This window comes from Erinaceus europaeus, chromosome 22, assembly GCF_950295315.1.
Source record: "Erinaceus europaeus chromosome 22, mEriEur2.1, whole genome shotgun sequence".
Classification (NCBI taxonomy): domain Eukaryota; kingdom Metazoa; phylum Chordata; class Mammalia; order Eulipotyphla; family Erinaceidae; genus Erinaceus; species Erinaceus europaeus.
In genome coordinates this window covers 15580097-15597188 of record NC_080183.1, presented here as the reverse complement: position 1 = coordinate 15597188, position 17092 = coordinate 15580097, and the positions used below count along the sequence as shown (strand labels likewise).

The window sequence follows — 17092 nt, the reverse complement described above, 5'->3', positions numbered from 1 at the left end:
GGGTCACAGTCCGCATGTCCAGCACCGCCCTGCAGACACCCAGGGGCACCCCCAGCCCGACACAGAAGCCAGAAAGCCAGGGGAGAGATGAATGAAATGAGAAGGCACTGACTCACTCGGTGGAGGGGTGCCAACGGGCAGAATCTAACACGGGAGCTTGGAGGAGGTGAAGGGCAGCCGGAAGGAGAAGGAGGAGGAGGAGGAGGAAGAGGGATAGGAGGGAGAGGAGGAAGAGGAGGAGGAAGAGGAGGAGGAGGGAGAGGAGGAGGAAGAGGAAGAGGAGGAGGAAGAGGAGGAAGAGGGAGAGGAGGAGGAGGAAGAGGAGAAGGAGGAAGAGAAAGAGGAAGAGGAGGAGGAGGAGGAAGAGGAGGAGGAGGAGGAAGAGGAAGAGGAGGAGGAAGAGGAAGAGGAGGAAGAGGGAGAGGAGGAGGAGGAGGAGGAGGGAGAGGAGGGAGAAAGACCCCCGCCCGGCCAGGGTCAAGGTCACTTGCTGGGAGCAGGTGCAGGTGGACAGCCGTCTGGGGCCCGAAGGCAGCTGTGTGGGCCCGTTTCTCCCAACCAACATCACCAAGTGTCCGAGCACACCGCTGGCCCTGGGTCCCAGCTGCTCCGCAGAGGGGAACAGCCAGGGAAGGGTGTTGAGGGGACCGGCTTCCTTCACAGCTCTCAGAGGACAGAGATGTGGCTGGCCCCCCGGGAGAGACTTGACTCAGGCACGAGAGTGAGCTTGAGTTGGGGGCCGCAGACTGTCTTCTGAAAGCAACACTTTCTAGGGTTTGTTGTTGTTTTCTTGCACCCTATTTATTTATTTTTGCCATAAGTGTTATCACTGGAGCTCAGTGCCTGCATGACGAATCCACTGTTTCTGGTGGCTTTTTTTTCTTATCTTTTTTTAAAATATTTAATTTTTAAAATATTTATTATGTATTCCCTTTTGTTTATCCTTGTTTTATTCTTGTAGTTATTATTGATGTCGTTGTTGTTGGATAGGACAGAGAGAAATGGAGAGAGGAGGGGAAGACAGAGACGGGGAGAGAAAGACAGACACCTGCAGACCTGCTTCACCGCTTGTGAAGCGACTCCCCTGCAGGGAGCCGGGGGCTCGAACCGGGATCCTTACGCTGGTCCTTGTGCTTTGTGCCACTGGCGCTTCACCCACTGCGCTACTGCCCGACTCCCTTTCTTTTCTCTTTTAACCAGAGTACTACTCAGCTCTGGTTTCTGCTGGTGCAGGGGATTGAACCTGGGACTTTAGAGCCTCAGGCATGCGAGTCTCTTTGCAGAACCATGATGCTGTCTACCCCCACCCGCAATTTCTTTTGCTTTATTTGACAGGATAGAGAGACTGAGAGGATGAGAGGGAAGAAGAGACAGGGAGACATCTGCAATACTTGTTTCACTGCTCGTGAAGCTTTCCTCTTGCAGGTGGGGAGCAGGGGCTCGAACCCTGGCCCTTGCGCAGGGCAATGTGTGCACTTACCCAGTTGCGCCATCTCCTAGTCTCTAGGCGTTATTTTAAAAATTATCTTTATGTTTAGTTATTTAATTCTTTCTTTTACTGGATAGAAACAGAAAGAAAGTGGTCCAGGAGGTGGCGCAGTGATAAAGCTCTGGACTCAAGTATGAGGTCCTGAGTTCGATCCCCAGCAGCACATGTGCCAGAGTGGTGTCTGGTTCTTTCTCTCTTCCTATATTCTCACGAATAAATAAATAAAATCTTTAAAAAAAAGAAAAGAAACAGAAAGAAATTGAGAGGGGCTGGGAAATAGAGAGGGAGAGAGGCAGAGGGACACTCGCAGACCTGCTTCACCCCTCCTGAAGCGTCCCCCTCAGGTAGGGACTGGGGGCTTGAACCCAGGTCCTTGTGCATGGAAACAGGTCTACTCAAACAGGTGCGCCACCATCCAACCTTGCAATCTTCCTCCCTCTCTTCCTTCCTTTCCCTTTCCTCTAGACAGAGAATAAGAGACAGAAGGACACCACAGCACTGCCCCACAGCTCCTGAAACCCCTCCCCTCCACCGACACACAGGTGATGGTCCGGGGCTCGAACCCCGGTCCTGTGAAACATTAGCAAGCACACTCTACCCGGTGAGCCCCTGCCGCGCCCCCAGAGCAGCATCTTCTCGACTGGCCTTAGCGAGCGGTTAGAGAGAGCCACCGTCTGTCCAGGTGCCGGGGTAGCTCACACAAAGACAGGGTGGGGGCTGGGTGGGGGAACACATTACAGTGCACAAGGACCTGGGTTCAAGCCCCTGGTCCCCACCTGCGGGAAGGTCTCTTCCTGAGGGGTGAAGCAGGTCTGTAGGTGTCTCTGTCTCTCTCCCTCTCCCTTCCGTCTCGATTTCTGGCTGTCTCTATCCAGTAAATAAATAAAGATAATTAAAAAAGGACAAGGTGGAGGGAACAGTCAGGACCACCCCGAGAGATGCCCTCAGCCTTTTTTTTGGGGGGGAGGTAGGACAGAGAAAAATTGAGAGAAGAGGAGGAGATAGAGATGGAGAAAGACACCTGCAGACCTGCTTCACCGCTTGTGAAGTGACCTTCCTGCAGGCGGAGAGCCGGGGCTGGAAGTGGCGCACTGCCCGAGACCCCCTCCTGAGTCTGAAAGCCCAAACATGGGCCGTTTCTGCTGCAGAGGACCTTGTGGTGGTGACTGATGGAGCTGAACAGTGTGTGTGTGTGTGTGTGTGTGTGTGTATGTGTGTGTGTGTGTGTGTGTGAGAGAGAGAGTGTGTGGTGTGTGTGGTGTGTGTGTGTGAGTGTGTGTGTGTGTGTGTGGTGTGTGTGGGTGTGTGTGGGTGGGTGTGTGGTGTGTGTGTCTGGTTTGTGTGTGTGTGGTGTGTGTGGTGTGTGTGTGAGTGTGTGTGTGTGTGGTGTGTGTGAGTGTGTGTGTGTGGTATGTGTGGTGTGGTGTGTGTGTGTGTGAGTGTGTGGTGTGTGTGTGAGCGTGTGTGAGAATGTGAGTGTGTGTCTGTGTGTGGTGTGTGTGTGTGTGTGTGTGTGTGAATGTGTGTGGTGTGTGTGTGTGGTGTGTGGTGTGTATGTGTGTGGTGTGTGTGAATGTATGTGTGTGAGTGTGAGTGTGTGTGTGGTGTGTTTGAGTGTGTGTGAGTATGTGTGTGGTGTGTGTGTGTGGTATGTGTGGTGTGGTGTGTGTGTGTGGTGTGTGTGTGTGAGTGTGTGGTGTGTGTGTGTGGTGTGTGTGTGTGTGTGTGGTGTGTGTGTGTGGTGTGTGTGAGTGTGAGTGAGTGTGTGTGTGAATGTGTGTGTGTGAATGTGTGTGTGTGTGTGGTGTGGTGTGTGTATGTGTGGGTGTGTGTGAGTGTGTGTGTGTGTGGGTGTGTGTGGTGCTCTGGGTCCCTTCTTGGTGGCAGTGGGGTGGGGCTGCGGCTGCAGGGTGATGCAGCTGAGTGGCCCCAGCCGGCAGAGCTGCAGATACAGACCCTGCCTGACACCACATGGTGTCACATGGTGTCACACAGACCCTGCCTGACACCACGTGGAGCAGGGGGAAGCTCCAGGGGTCCCACCAGGAGCCTCATGCAGGCCAGGGCAGCGTTCCACCCGTTCCACCTGTCTCTTCAGGGTCTTTTCTGCACGTGTGCTTTTAAAAAGTGTTTGTTCACTTGCTGCTACTTCCACAGAGGGGCACTGACCACATCCTGGGGAGTCGGGGGCTGGGGGCCTGGTCCTTCCCAGCATCTTAGGAGGCTGCAGTGTGCTGAGCTGCAGGGCTCCTCAGCCCTGCTTCTCCTTTGGGGACCCCAGAGGCACAGACCGTGTCACCTCGCAATCCCTCCTGGGGCAGCAGAGGCTGGCCCAGGCCTGGACTGAGTCACCTTCCCGGCAGGCGGGTGCAGTGGAGGCCGGAACCACCAGAGGGCGCCGTGGCCTCGGAGCCTCCGGGGGAGGGACGAGGGCGGGGTCGGGGCGGGGCTGGGGGCGGGGCGGGGCCGGGGCGGGGCGGGGCGGACAGTGACCTTTCTTTGCCCAGCGGCCGCCCAGGCTGGGTGGGGAGCATCTCTAGGCCAGAGGGGCCAGAGGGCTGGGACAGGGCCCCAGCTACCGTCACCTCCCCTACATGTCATTGTCCCCACTTCACAGCTGAGGAGACTGAACCTTGTGTACAGAGGACTGGCCCCAGAGGCTCCCGGAACATCTCCCACCTAGGGTGACACCCACACTGGACACAGCTGGACCCTCCTGCGGGACAGCGGTGTGACCCTGCCAGCTGGGCTTAGAGCTGGGGACACTGGGGACCCCCACGGGCTCAGAGCTGGGGACACTAGGGACCCAACAATGTGTGAGGGTTGCATGCCAGCCCTGCTCCTGATCCCACATGAGGAAGCCACATCAGGGGTGTTTGGGGTGTAATCACGATTTTTTCCCCATGTTTCCCAGAGCCCTGCTCAGCTCTGGCTGATGGTGGTGCTGGGGGTTGAACCTGGGACTTGAGAGTCTCAGGCAGGAGAGTCTTTGCAGAACCACTTTGCTGCCTCCCTCAACTGTCTCCTTCAGGCTCTGGGGCTCCTGCCACACTGTCTCTGCCCGCGTGTCTGTCTGCGTGCTTATCAGACTATTCCGCCCAGCAGGCGGGACCTGTGCTCACAGAGAGACCTGCGGACATTAGTCCCCTCGAGCATCAGTCACCTACACTAGACAGGACACAGGGCCAGGTGGTGGTGCACCTGGCTGAGTGCAAATGCTGCCACATGCAAGGGTCCGGGTTCAAGCCCCTGGTCCCCACATGCAGCAAGGGAAGCTTCATGACCAGTGAAGCAGGTGTCTCTCTTCTCTGTCTCTCTATTTCTCTCTCTCTCTTCTTTATTACCAGAGCCCTGCTCAGCTCTGGCTGATGGTGGAGCAGGGGATTGGACCTGGGACTTTTGGAGCCTCAGGCAGGAGAGTCTCTTTGCAGAACCATTATGCTATCTGCCCCACCCTCTGTCTCTCTCTCTCAATATCTCTCTCTCTCTCTCTCTCTCTCAATCTCACTCTTTACCAGAAAACAGAAAGAAAAAGTGAAGTAGTGACTTCCAGGAATGGTGGAGTCCAGTAGGCATCAAGCCCCAGCAAAAACCCTAGTGGCAAAAAAAAAAAAAAAAAAAAAAAAACCTAAGTGGACCATAAAAAAAATCGGTGAAATCCACACACAGAGCTGAGGTCAAGCCATGCTGGGGGCCAGGGGGCTGTGTGCCAGTATGTCAGAGTCCTTAAGGAACACACACTCACTCACACTCACACACACACATACCTACACATACACACACACAGGCCACAGGACAGTGAGGCAGAGGCCAAGCTGCTGTAGGTTTGAGCCAAGGAGTTCCAGCGCCCAGGGACCCACCTGAAGCCAGGAGCGGGTAAAGGGCTCCCTCCAAGCTGCAGAGAGCCTGCGACATGGGGCATTGGCACCAGTGCCCAGAGACGGAGACCCCTCCCTCGGGGCATGACCCAGCTGTCCCCCACACACGTGGCAGGCTGGGGGCCTGTCCCTCCCACCCCTGGGGTCTCTGAGCAGCCCTTCCCGGGCAGGGTGACAAAGGGGCCAGCTGTTGGCAGGGGCGGGTACAGCAGGCAGGAGTGCCAGGCAAACCTGCCAGCCTCACTCCACTTTGCCAAGGCCCGTGTCACCCGCCAGGGGTGGCCCCGGCTCCCAGGCAGGAGAGGCCAAGCTGCCGCTGGGTCCAGGTGGCCAGGCGCACGGCTGGCAGGCGGCACCCAGAGGCGGCGGCACGGCTGTCCCCACTGTCCCAGGAGGAGGCGTCCAGGGCCATGATTGAGGCAGCTCTGAGCCGTGCCTGGCGTGGACCTGGGCCTCCCACCAGCAAAGCCGCTGCCCCCTCACGCCTGCCCCCTCCTGCCCCAGGAGGCCCAGAGGATTTTTCTGGAACATCCAGGCCGACACTCTCTCTTTCCCCACCCCACTCCCCCTCTTCCTCTCCCTCTCTCTCCCCCCACGCCACTCCCTCTCTGTCTCTATCTGAATAAAAAGAAGGAAGAGAACACCATGAGGGGTGAAATGCAAGGAGCAAAGCCCTCCTAGAGCAGGGGATAGAAGCGAGGAGTCTGACTGCAGTGACTCTGGGTGGTGGCCTCCAGGCCGTGTCTCCACATGCTCACGGGCTTCCTGCACGGCTGGGGTGATGGTGGGTGGCTGAGGGGCTCTCTGTTCCCCTCCCTCCCAGGCTGGAGCAGGCTTGGGGGAGAGACGGGACCCCCAGTTTCAGCCTCTGACCTCGGGTCACCCTGTGTTCTCAGCCCAGGGGTTCGGGCACTGGCCAGTAGCAGGGGAGGCCAGGGGGCACTGTCATACCTCAGTGTCCATGCCCCTCCCTGGGCAGCCCCTCTGCTGGGCAGCTCCTGGGGGCTGCTGTCCACGTGGCCAGGGCACCCAAAGGTGGTGACCTGTGCCTGAGGGGTGCATTCGGAAAACAAAAAGACATGATCAAGGCCTCTGTGACTCCCGACCTAGTCAGCACAGGAGACTTCCTGGAGGCGGCAGGAGCAGGGGATTCAGAGTGCAGGCACCAAGTCCCAGCAATAATCTTGGAGGCAAAAATTAATTGATGGTGATAAAATTTAAAAAACCAAAAAAGAAGGAAGTGAAGCCCCTTGCCCTACAGAGGCCTGACCCCTGACCCCTGACTCCTGACCCCTGACCCCTGAGTCCTGAGGCCAAAGCATTTCAGGCCTTCAGGTCAGGTCTGGAGAGAAATGCTGGCTCCCAGGCTGGCAGGAGAGCTCAGAAGCTTCCAGTGATGGGAATAAATAAGAGAGTGAGTGAACAAATGATGAATGAATGAGTGAATGCCGCTGCCAGGGCTTGGGGATGAGGACACTCTGATGGCTTCCGGGGTGGAGCAGGCCTGGGGACAGGAGGCTCCACAACCTCCAGCCCAAGTCAGACCCCAGGCTCCCCCCAACTCCCCGCCTGCACCCCAGTTCACCTGTCTTTCTGTCACAGCAGGAACACACAGGGCCTCGGCCAGCCAGACTGTCCCTGAGAGGGGACACAAGGGGACAGGCTTGGCGGCTCTCACCTGGCTTCACTCAGGCCCCAACAGCGAGGACACAGCCAAGGAGCCAGGCCCCAGGCCCCATGCAGTTCCGGCTCTTTCTGCGTCCGAGCTGCCAAGCAGGAGGGGACAGGCATCCAGGGAAGGGGTCTGTGTCTAGTGGGCAGGGGCCATGGCGGGGCGGGGCTGGGTCCTCCCATCTGCTCATCTGCTGGGAGACCCCCCCCCCCCATAGCTCACAGGGGTTATCTGAGGCCACATTGTCCCCCTTATCTGCGGGTCCAGGGTAATTAGAGATGAGCCGGCCTGATAAGCTGCCGCCCCTGGCAGCCCCGCCCCTCAGACATGTGTAATCACAGTCCTGATGGAGGAGAGGATGGCGCCAACACCAGGGCAGACAGGTCCCAGAAGAGGCCTCCGAATAATCCATGTGTCCCTCCCCGAGACAGGCCAGGCGGGGACCAGGCTGCAGGTACGCTGGGATGCGGGGACCCTGACCCTGGGACATAGGGCCGGGTGCTGGAGACCCTGGGACATGGACCAGCCAGCCCCCACCTGCAGCGGCTCAGGAAAGAATAGCTCTAGGCTTGGAGGAAGGGCAGGTGGAACCTTCTGGAACCCCCTTGCCGATGGCAGCTCCTCACTGAAAGTGGGGTGCAGCCTTAGCACCCAAAGAGGAGCTGCCTGCAGTCTCCCCCTCCTCCCTAGCAGACGAGGTGGGGGGCAGCCCGGGGGGCCGCTGACTCCCTCCCTCCGTCATTCTGTTTTGTTATGATTTAAAATGCACGTCGCCAACAGGCCTTGGAGTAGAGCCCTGCTGGAGACTGAATCATTAATATTCCTCCTGCGGCTGGGGCGGCAACGATTTCCCAGCCACCCACGACTGGGGGGACCCCAGGCCCCTCCCTTGAGACGTTCTCTCTGCTACCACAAACCACGAGGGGGAGAGAAGGAGAGACCTGAGCCGGGGGTCGGAGTGCAAGTCCTGTACTCTGCCCACGTTCATGTGTCCTCACTCCACTTCACACCCCGATTCTCAGAGGACGGAAAACAGGACAAAAGAGGGGTGTGCCCTCCCCAGCCCCCTCTGCACCCAAACCTTTAAGAACAGAAGGGCCAGTACCCCAGATCCGTAGGACCATGAGCCCTGTACTCCCCCTGATAATAAAGGAAAAAAGGGGGTCTGGGGAGACAGTATAATGGTTATGCAAAAGGCTTTCATGCCTGAGGCTCCAAAGTCTTAGGTTCAATCCCCAGCATCACCATAAACCAAAGCTGAGCATTAAAATAATAAATAATATAATATAATATAATAATAAAGAAAATATTAACCCAGGTGTCCAACAACAGATGAGTGGCTGAGCAAGTTGTGGTATATGTACACAATGGAATACTACTCAGCTGTTAAAAATGGTGACTTCACCGTTTTTAGCTGATCTTGGATGGACCTTGAAAAATTCATGTTAAGTGAAATAAGTCAGAAACAGAAGGATGAATATGGGATGATCTCACTCTCAGGCAGAAGTTGAAAAACAATATCAGAAAAGAAAACACAAGTAGAACAGAACCTGAAATGGAATTGGCATATTGCACCAAAGTAAAAGACTCTGGGGTGGGTGGGTGGATGGGGAGAATACAGGTCCAAGAAGGATGACAGAGGACTTAGTGGGGGTTGAATTGTTATATGGGAAACTGGGGAATATTATGCATGTACAAACTATTGTATTTACTGTTGGATGTAAAACATTATATTCCCCAATAAAGGAATAAAATAAATAAAAAAGAAAATATTAAAAGAAGAACAATAAGGAGGAAGAGGAGAAGAAGAAAGAAAGGAAGAAAGGAAGGAAGGAAGGAAGGAAGGAAGGAAGGAAGGGAGGAAGGGAGGAAGGGAGGAAGGTGGGTGGCTGCCTGGAGCAGTGTTTGCTGTGCAAGCAAAGACCCCCAGCCTTCCGCACCGCAGGCCTCTGAGAGCAGGAGACCCAAAGGAAAGCTTGCCTTTCCCTTCCGTAGTCTGGTTCCCACGCTGTCCTTTCACAGATGGGGAAACTGAGGCACAGAGAGGTGGAGTAGCCCAGGCCCTGAGCTCAGGCCTTCTGACTGGAGTCCACAGGAAGCGGGTGGAAGCCACGTGCCGTGAAGCCGGGAGGGGACGCCCCTGCCCACAGTCCCCTGGCAGGACCCCACAGCTGCGGGGCCATCAGGTGTCTCTCCCTGCCTGGGTGGGGGCCTGGGTGGTTTGTCCCATGCCTGCCTGGAGCCAAAGGCTCCCCCATGCCTCTCCTGGGTGTGTGGGGGGGTTGGCATGGGGTCCCAGAAGCGCTGCACTGCTGTGGGTTTGTTTGGTCCCTTCCCTTTCATTTCCTTCCCTCCCTCCTTCTTCCCTTCCCTTCTCTCCCTTTTTCTTCCCTTCCCTTCCTCCCCTTCCCTTCCCTCCCTTTCCCTTTTTCTTCCCTTCCCTTCCCTCCCCTTCTCTTCCCTTCCCTTCCTTTCCCGTCCTTTCCCTTCCCTCTCCTCCCCTCCCCTTCCCTTCCTTTCCTGTCCTTTCCCTTCCCTCTCCTCCCCTCCCCTTCCCTCCCCTCCCCTCCCCTTCCCTCCCCTTCCCTTCCCTCTCTTTCTCTTTTCCCCAGAGCCCTGCTCAGCTCTGGCTGATGGTGGTGCTGGGGATCAAACCTGTGACCTCAGAGCCTCTGCAGGAGAGTCTTTTGGAGCACCAGTGTGCTGTGCTCCCAGACATGAGGGGGGCAATCAATGAGGACTGAGCCCCCAGCCTGCCCCTCACCGCTCAGTAGTCCTCCACTTCCAGGGCCTTCTTCTGGGAGACCCCACCTCCAGATTCACCTGCACCCCCCCCCCCGTCACTCCTCGTCAGAGGTGCCCTGATGTCCAATGTCCGTCTCCACCTCAGGACGATACCAGGACACAGGGGACCCCGCCTGGGGTGTCTTCTATCTTCAGTCCCCCTCCCCCACTGCTGCCTGGGGCTGAGGGACCAAGAGGCCCTGAGCAGTAGGGACCCCTTGGTGCTCCTGGCTGTGCTGGCAGTCTCTGTGCCACCCCTGGGGGCTGGGGGCAGTGAGGAGCCCCTGGGAAAGCAGACCCCCCAAGGGACCCCACTCCTAGCTGGCCCTGGCCTCCAAGCCCCCGGGATCCCGCTGAGAATGGGGATGGGAAGGGGCACCCCTCCCCCCTCCCCGAGGACACACCAAGTTATTACAGGAATGAATTAGCCAGCATGTCCGCCACTGGCAAGTCAATTACCGCCTGGTCCCCGGCCCCCGCCAAGGCGGGCTTTGGGGCGCTTTGATTGGAAATGAAGAGATTGCTAATTAGGGAGCGCTGCTGGGACTGGCTGGCAGGAACTGCGGCAGGACGGACAGGTGGATGGGCACCCAGACCACAGACAAGCCCTGTGCCGGGCTGCGTGTGCCCCTGTACTGCCCCCACTCTGGAGTGAACCCCCAAACGCCAGGGGCCCCCTTTGGAAGGCCGAACACCTGTCCCCAGCATGGTCTGTGGGGTCCTAGCTGCCTGAGCTTGGGGGGCCTGGCCCCTGTTTGCAGCTGTAGTGCAGCGGGTTAAGTGCACATGACGTGAAACTCAAGGACTGGCGTAAGGCTCTCGATTCGAGCCCCACCTGCACTGTCAGTGGGGAGCGGGGGCTTGAACCCCAGTCCTTGTGCACTGTAACATGTGCACTCTGCCAGGTGCAACACCTCCCGGCCCCTGGTTCCACCTATCAGAGGTATCTGAGAGCACAACACCCACAGCCCCCCCCACTAGCTGCCCTCTCCCTGTGGCCCATCTCTTCTGTGCCAGGCCCCCCCCCCCACGCAGGTACCCCCCAGCAGACATCTGTTTACAGGACCATTTGTGTGATGGTCCCTTGGGCCCAGAGATCTCTCTCCGGAGTTTTCTGGCCCTGTTACAGACAGAGGGAGACATGCCCTGGCCCCCTCTCATTTGGGGGCCCCTCTGTGGGTGCCCGGACTGAGAGGCCCCATCGGTGTGAGCCGGGGGCTGAGAGCTCTGGCGGTGAAGGACAGTGGATAGCCCAGGACGGAGACAGAGACCTGGGGGCCTGGGCACAGCTGCCCATTGCCAGGCCGGGCTCCCAGCTTGGTGGCCACAGCAGATGGTGTCTGGCGCCAGGGGAGCCTGCCCTGGCCAGGAGAGTGTGCCAGGCGCTGGCAAGGGGCCGGAGGGGCAGGGTGGCCATCTCCAGCCTGCGGGCCTTCTGTGTGAGTGTCCCCTCAGCACACGGCAGACACCAGATCACCCCCCACACACACAGCTGGCAGCTGAGCCAGAGCCAGTGCCCAGCTCTGTCCACGATGAAGCTGGGGCCTCTGGCCAGCCACATAGGGACCCAGAGGGACCAGGTGCCTAGCTTCTGTCCCCACAGCATGGCAGGCGGGACTGTCCCCACTTAAGAGGCCCTGGGTGCTCTTGTGAAGAAATGCTCCCCAAGGTCTTGTGTTTGCCAGCCAGGGAGGTTCCACTTTACCCAGTGCCTCCCCCCCTCCCCCGGTCTGGACAGGCCTCACGTCGGTGGGTCAGCAGAGACCCTGCCATCGCCTCACCCAGCCTCACCCCAGCGTACTCCGGCCCCCCTACAGAAAGAGGGAGCTGAGCCATGGTGAGCTGTGGGGTGGGGGGACGCCCCCAGAGGGCAGAAAAACAGAAGAAAGAGCTTGCTCTGCCCTGTGTCCCTGGCTGGCTCCCCACATGGGAGCCCTACAGCACTGGGAGAGCTTTGGTACTGTGCTCTCTCCCAATTTCTCTCTTCCTTAGCCTCTCTCTCTCTATTTATTTTTGTATTTATTTGTATTTTTGTATTTATTTATTTATGCCACCAGGGTTACTGTTGGGGCTCAGTGTCTGTGCTATGAAACCCACTTTCCTGAGGCCATTTTTCATTTTACTGGATAGGATAGAGACAAACTGAGGGAACAGGGGGAGACAGAGAGGGAGAGAGGCAGAGAGACACCTGCAGACCTGCTTCTCCACTTGTGAGGTGACCCCCCTGCAGGTGGGGAGCTGGGGGCTCAAACTCAGATCCTTGCACTTTGTGCTATGTGTGTTTCACCAGGTGCTCCCGTCTCTATCTCCATCTGAAGTGAACCCAGAAATGACAGCTTCAGACTAGGCAGGAAAGAAGTCTTCCCACTGTCTATCTGTCTGTCTGTATCCCTCTCACAACCCCCCCCACCTTCTATTTAAAACAACAACAAACAAGACATCTAGGGGCTGGTAGTGCACCCGGTTCAAGCCCCCACTCCTCACCTGCAAGGGTGAAGCTTTGGGAGCAGTGAAGCAGATCTGCAGGGGTCTGTCTGTCTGTCTATCTCTATCTCCCTTGTCCCTCTTAATGTCTCTTTAAAACATGCCCTTTGCCTCCCAGCACAAAAGCTCAGATCCCCCCCCCCCCACGGTAAGTGGGTGGACCCCAGGGAATCCAGCAACAGGTGCCAGTGACTGATGGCTGCAGGGTGAGGAGGGGCCTAGCAGAGACAGAGGACTAGTTTGGGGGGGAGGGAGAGGGGGCTTGCAGTCTCACAGCCTGGAACCCCACCCAGAGACCTGCAGGGATCCCCAGGACAGAACATCAGGGTCCTCTGCCTGAACCCCCAACAAGGTCACGGGGTGCGCACTGGGCTTACCTGTGGAGTTATGGTGTTGAAGTGGGGGCCCAGCTGGGAGGGAGCGATCTAGAGGTCTGTGGGTACAAGATGGGGTGCAGGAGAGGCCTGGAGACCCCAGAGCAGAGTTGGGTCAGAGACTGGATGGCAGGGTGTCCACACAGCAGGAGAGGGCAGGACTCTTCCTCCCAACCAGAGATGACCACCACAATGGGCTCACACCTCCCCACCCCATAGGCTAAAGCCCCTTCTGTCATGAAAGTTCAACTTGTATTCGATATTCTAGTGAGAATGGGAGGAGAGACCCCACAGCCCTGTCCACCCTCCATGGGGCTCCCCCTGGTGCTGTCCATGGTGCTGAGAGAGGAGAGACCCCACAGCCCTGCCCACCTTCCATGGGCTCCCTGGGTGCTGTGCCTGGTGCTGAGAGAGGAGAGACCCACAGCCCTGCCCACCCTCCATGGGCTCCCTGGGTGCTGTGCAGGGTGCTGAGAGAGGAGAGACCCCACAGCCCTGCCCACCCTCCATGGGCTCCCTGGGTGCTGTGCCTGGTGCTGAGAGAGGAGAGACCCACAGCCCTGCCCACCCTCCATGGGCTCCCTGGGTGCTGTGCCTGGTGCTGAGAGAGGAGACACCCCACAGCCCTGCCCACCCTCCATGGGGCTCCCCCTGGTGCTGTCCATGGTGCTGAGAGAGGAGAGACCCACAGCCCTGCCCACCTTCCATGGGCTCCCTGGGTGCTGTGCCTGGTGCTGAGAGAGGAGAGACCCCATAGCCCTGCCCACCTTCCATGGGCTCCCTGGGTGCTGTGCCTGGTGCTGAGAGAGGAGAGACCCACAGCCCTGCCCACCCTCCATGGGCTCCCTGGGTGCTGTGCCTGGTGCTGAGAGAGGAGACACCCCACAGCCCTGCCCACCCTCCGTGGGCTCCCTGGGTGCTGTGCCTGGTGCTGAGAGAGGAGACACCCCACAGCCCTGCCCACCCTCCATGGGCTCCCTGGGTGCTGTGCAGGGTGCTGAGAGAGGAGAGACCCCACAGCCCTGCCCACCCTCCATGGGCTCCCTGGGTGCTGTGCAGGGTGCTGAGAGAGGAGAGACCCACAGCCCTGCCCACTCTCCGTGGGCTCCCTGGGTGCTGTGCCTGGTGCTGAGAGAGGAGAGACCCCACAGCCATGCCCACCCTCCATGGGGTTCCCTGGGTGCTGTGCCTGGTGCTGAGAGAGGAGAGACCCCACAGCCCTGTTCACCCTCCATGGGACTCCCTGGGTGCCTGTGCCTGGTGCTGAGAGAGGAGAGACCCCACAGCCCTGCCCACCCTCCATGGGGCTCCCTGGGTGCTGTGCATGGTGCTGAGAGAGGAGAGACCCCACAGCCCTGCCCACCCTCCATGGGCTCCCTGGGTGCTGTGCAGGGTGCTGAGAGAGGAGACACCCCACAGCCCTGCCCACCCTCCATGGGGCTCCCTGGGTGCTGTGCATGGTGCTGAGAGAGCAGAGACCCCACAGCCCTGCCCACCCTCCATGGGCTCCCTGGGTGCTGTGCAGGGTGCTGAGAGAGGAGACACCCCACAGCCCTGCCCACCCTCCATGGGGCTCCCCCTAGTGCTGTCTATGGTGCTGAGAGAAGAGAGACCCCACAGCCTTGCCCACCCTCCATGGGGCTCCCCCTAGTGCTGTCTATGGTGCTGAGAGAGGAGAGACCCCACAGCCCTGCCCACCCTCCATGGGGCTCCCCCTGGTGCTGTCTATGGTGCTGAGAGAGGAGAGACCCCACAGCCCTGCCCACCTTCCATGGGCTCCCTGGGTGCTGTGCCTGGTGCTGAGGAGAGACCCCACAGCCCTGCCCACCCTCCATGGGCTCCCTAGGTATTGTGCAGGGTGCTGAGAGAGGAGAGACCCCACAGCCCTGCCCACCTTCCATGGGCTCCCTGGGTGCTGTGCCTGGTGCTGAGAGAGGAGAGACCCACAGCCCTGCCCACCCTCCATGGGGCTCCCCCTGGTGCTGTCTATGGTGCTGAGAGAGGAGAGACCCCACAGCCCTGCCCACCTTCCATGGGCTCCCTGGGTGCTGTGCCTGGTGCTGAGGAGAGACCCCACAGCCCTGCCCACCCTCCATGGGCTCCCTGGGTATTGTGCAGGGTGCTGAGAGAGGAGAGACCCCACAGCCCTGCCCACCTTCCATGGGCTCCCTGGGTGCTGTGCCTGGTGCTGAGAGAGGAGAGACCCACAGCCCTGCCCACCCTCCATGGGGCTCCCCCTGGTGCTGTCTATGGTGCTTGTCTGTGGGGCCAGGGATCAGACCCAAGGCATCAGACATAACAAGGCAAGTGAGTCACCTCTTAGGCCTAAGGGACTTTTAAAAATTGATTAGCAGCTTTTGCGCAGTGGCAGTATCGTAGCCAAAGAGGTTTATCCGAGGCGCGATTATTGCTAATTGAAAAATTGATTAGCATTGGTTTACAATCCTGAGAGGGGAGCCCATCCAAAAATGGGAAGAGGATATGAACAGAATGCTCAACAAAGAAGAGATCCAAAAGGCCAACAAACATGAAAAAATGCTCCAAGTCATGATGGTCAGAGAAACGCAAATAAAGACAAGGAGATACCGCTTCACTCCTGTGAGGATGCCACACATCAGAAAAGGCAGCAGCAAATACTAGAGAGGGTGTGGGGACAAAGGACCTCTGCACTACTGGTGGGAATGTCAAGTGGTCCAACCCCGGTGGAGAGCAGACTGGAGAAGTCACAGGAGGCTAGAAATGGACCTTATGACCCTGCAACCCCTCTCCTGGAACCCAACACACTCATCCAGAAAGATCCGTGTGCACATATGTTCTTAGCAACACAATCTATAATAGCCAAAACCGGGAAGCAACCCAGCTGTCCAACAACAGATGAGTGGCTGAGCAAACTGGGGTCTAGATACACAATGGAGTACTACCCAGCTATTAAAAATGGTGAATTTACCTTCTTCAGCTCATCTTGGCTGGAGCTTGAAGGAAACAAGTTAAGTGAGACAAGTCAGAAAGAGAAGGATGAATATGGGATGATCTCACTCACAGACAGACACTGAGAAATAAGATCAGAAGGGAAAATGCCAAGCAGAACTTGGAATAGAGTTCACGCACTGCACCAAAGTAAAGGGCTCTGGGGCGGGTGTGGGGGAGGGTTCAGGTCCTGGACATGATGGCAGAGGAGGACCTAGACGGGGTTAGAGTGTTACGCAGAAAACTGAGAAATGTCACACGTGCCAACTATTGTATTTACCTGTAAACCATGAATCCCTGTCCCCAATAAAGAGAAAAAAAGTTGATTACTCAGCCTATGATCCTGAGAGGGAGGACCCCCACTCTGGGACAGCCAGGGCACATGCTGGTGGCTCTCTGACCCTCCTGCTCTACCCTGCACCCAGCTGGAGCTGGGCCTGGTGCCCCTTACTGTCTGACACTGGGGGTCTGCTTCCTCCTGGGCATACCTGGCGGGGTTGGGGGGGAGGGTGACCTGGGGACTCAGGCAACAGAGCACAGGGTCTGGGGGTGGGGGCCAGTTCAGAGGCAGTACCTGGGTTCATGCAGGCCCCCCAACCCCTTCAGGCAGAGAAAGCCCCCCCCCCCCCCCCCAGCTACTGTCAAAATGGGCCGAGCTCCTGTTCGGAGTGTCACCTCCAGACTACAGGAGATTTGAAGCCACTCCCCATGTCCCACCCCTAGGCCCCTAGTGAGGTCTGGGGCCTCATCGGCCCCCTCAGCCCCCCAGCCCAGTCCTTTACCAGCCTCTGGGCACCTAGCACCAGGTTGACGACTTAAATGATTCCATTTAATTTAATTTATTATTTTTTTTCCTTCAGCAGACTGAGGATGTTTAACTCTGTGTCCATAGGCAGGAATCCCGGGTTCTGGCATGTTTAGACCCTCGCTGGGAGAGTCATGAATATTCGAAGTCACTCTCTCTCTCTCTGTTTGATTAGGAAATGAGCCTTTAACTCAGTGTAATCCCCAAGCCATTAACAAAAAGGCCCTCAACAGCTCTACTATTAGAATCTCACTCTCTCACCCCACTGAGGATTGAATTAGATTAACACAACTCCCCACAATCTGAGTTTATTTTCTGTGCCAGAGAGAAATGTGTTTTTCAGGGAAGGGGGAGGAGGAGAGAGGCGGGGCGGGGGAGAGAAGGAAGGGTTAGGGAATGTAAAAACAGAGATAAGAGAAAGATGAACAGATAGGCAGCGAAAGAGAAGTGAGGGACGGTGGGTGGGGGAGACGCATGGGCAGCCTGTGGCCTGAGGCTTCGCGTCCCCGCCAGCTGCTGTCTGGAGAGGCCTGGTTATGTCAAGGTGTCTGCATGGGGGGCTCGGTCCCCAGAAATCTGGGATGAACGGCCTTGCACCTGAGCCTGCTGGATGCCAACACACCTGCTCCATGGCCCCGC

At 57.8% G+C, this 17092-nt stretch overlaps 1 protein-coding gene and 1 pseudogene across 3 annotated transcripts in view; one reads left to right on the top strand and one right to left on the bottom strand.

Moving 5' to 3' along the window:
- Positions 1-17092, bottom strand: part of ESRRB (estrogen related receptor beta) — a 135169-nt gene that overhangs the window by 59962 nt on the left and 58115 nt on the right. The window lies entirely within an intron of this gene.
- On the top strand, positions 15035-15111 carry LOC132535471 (U4 spliceosomal RNA; annotated as a pseudogene).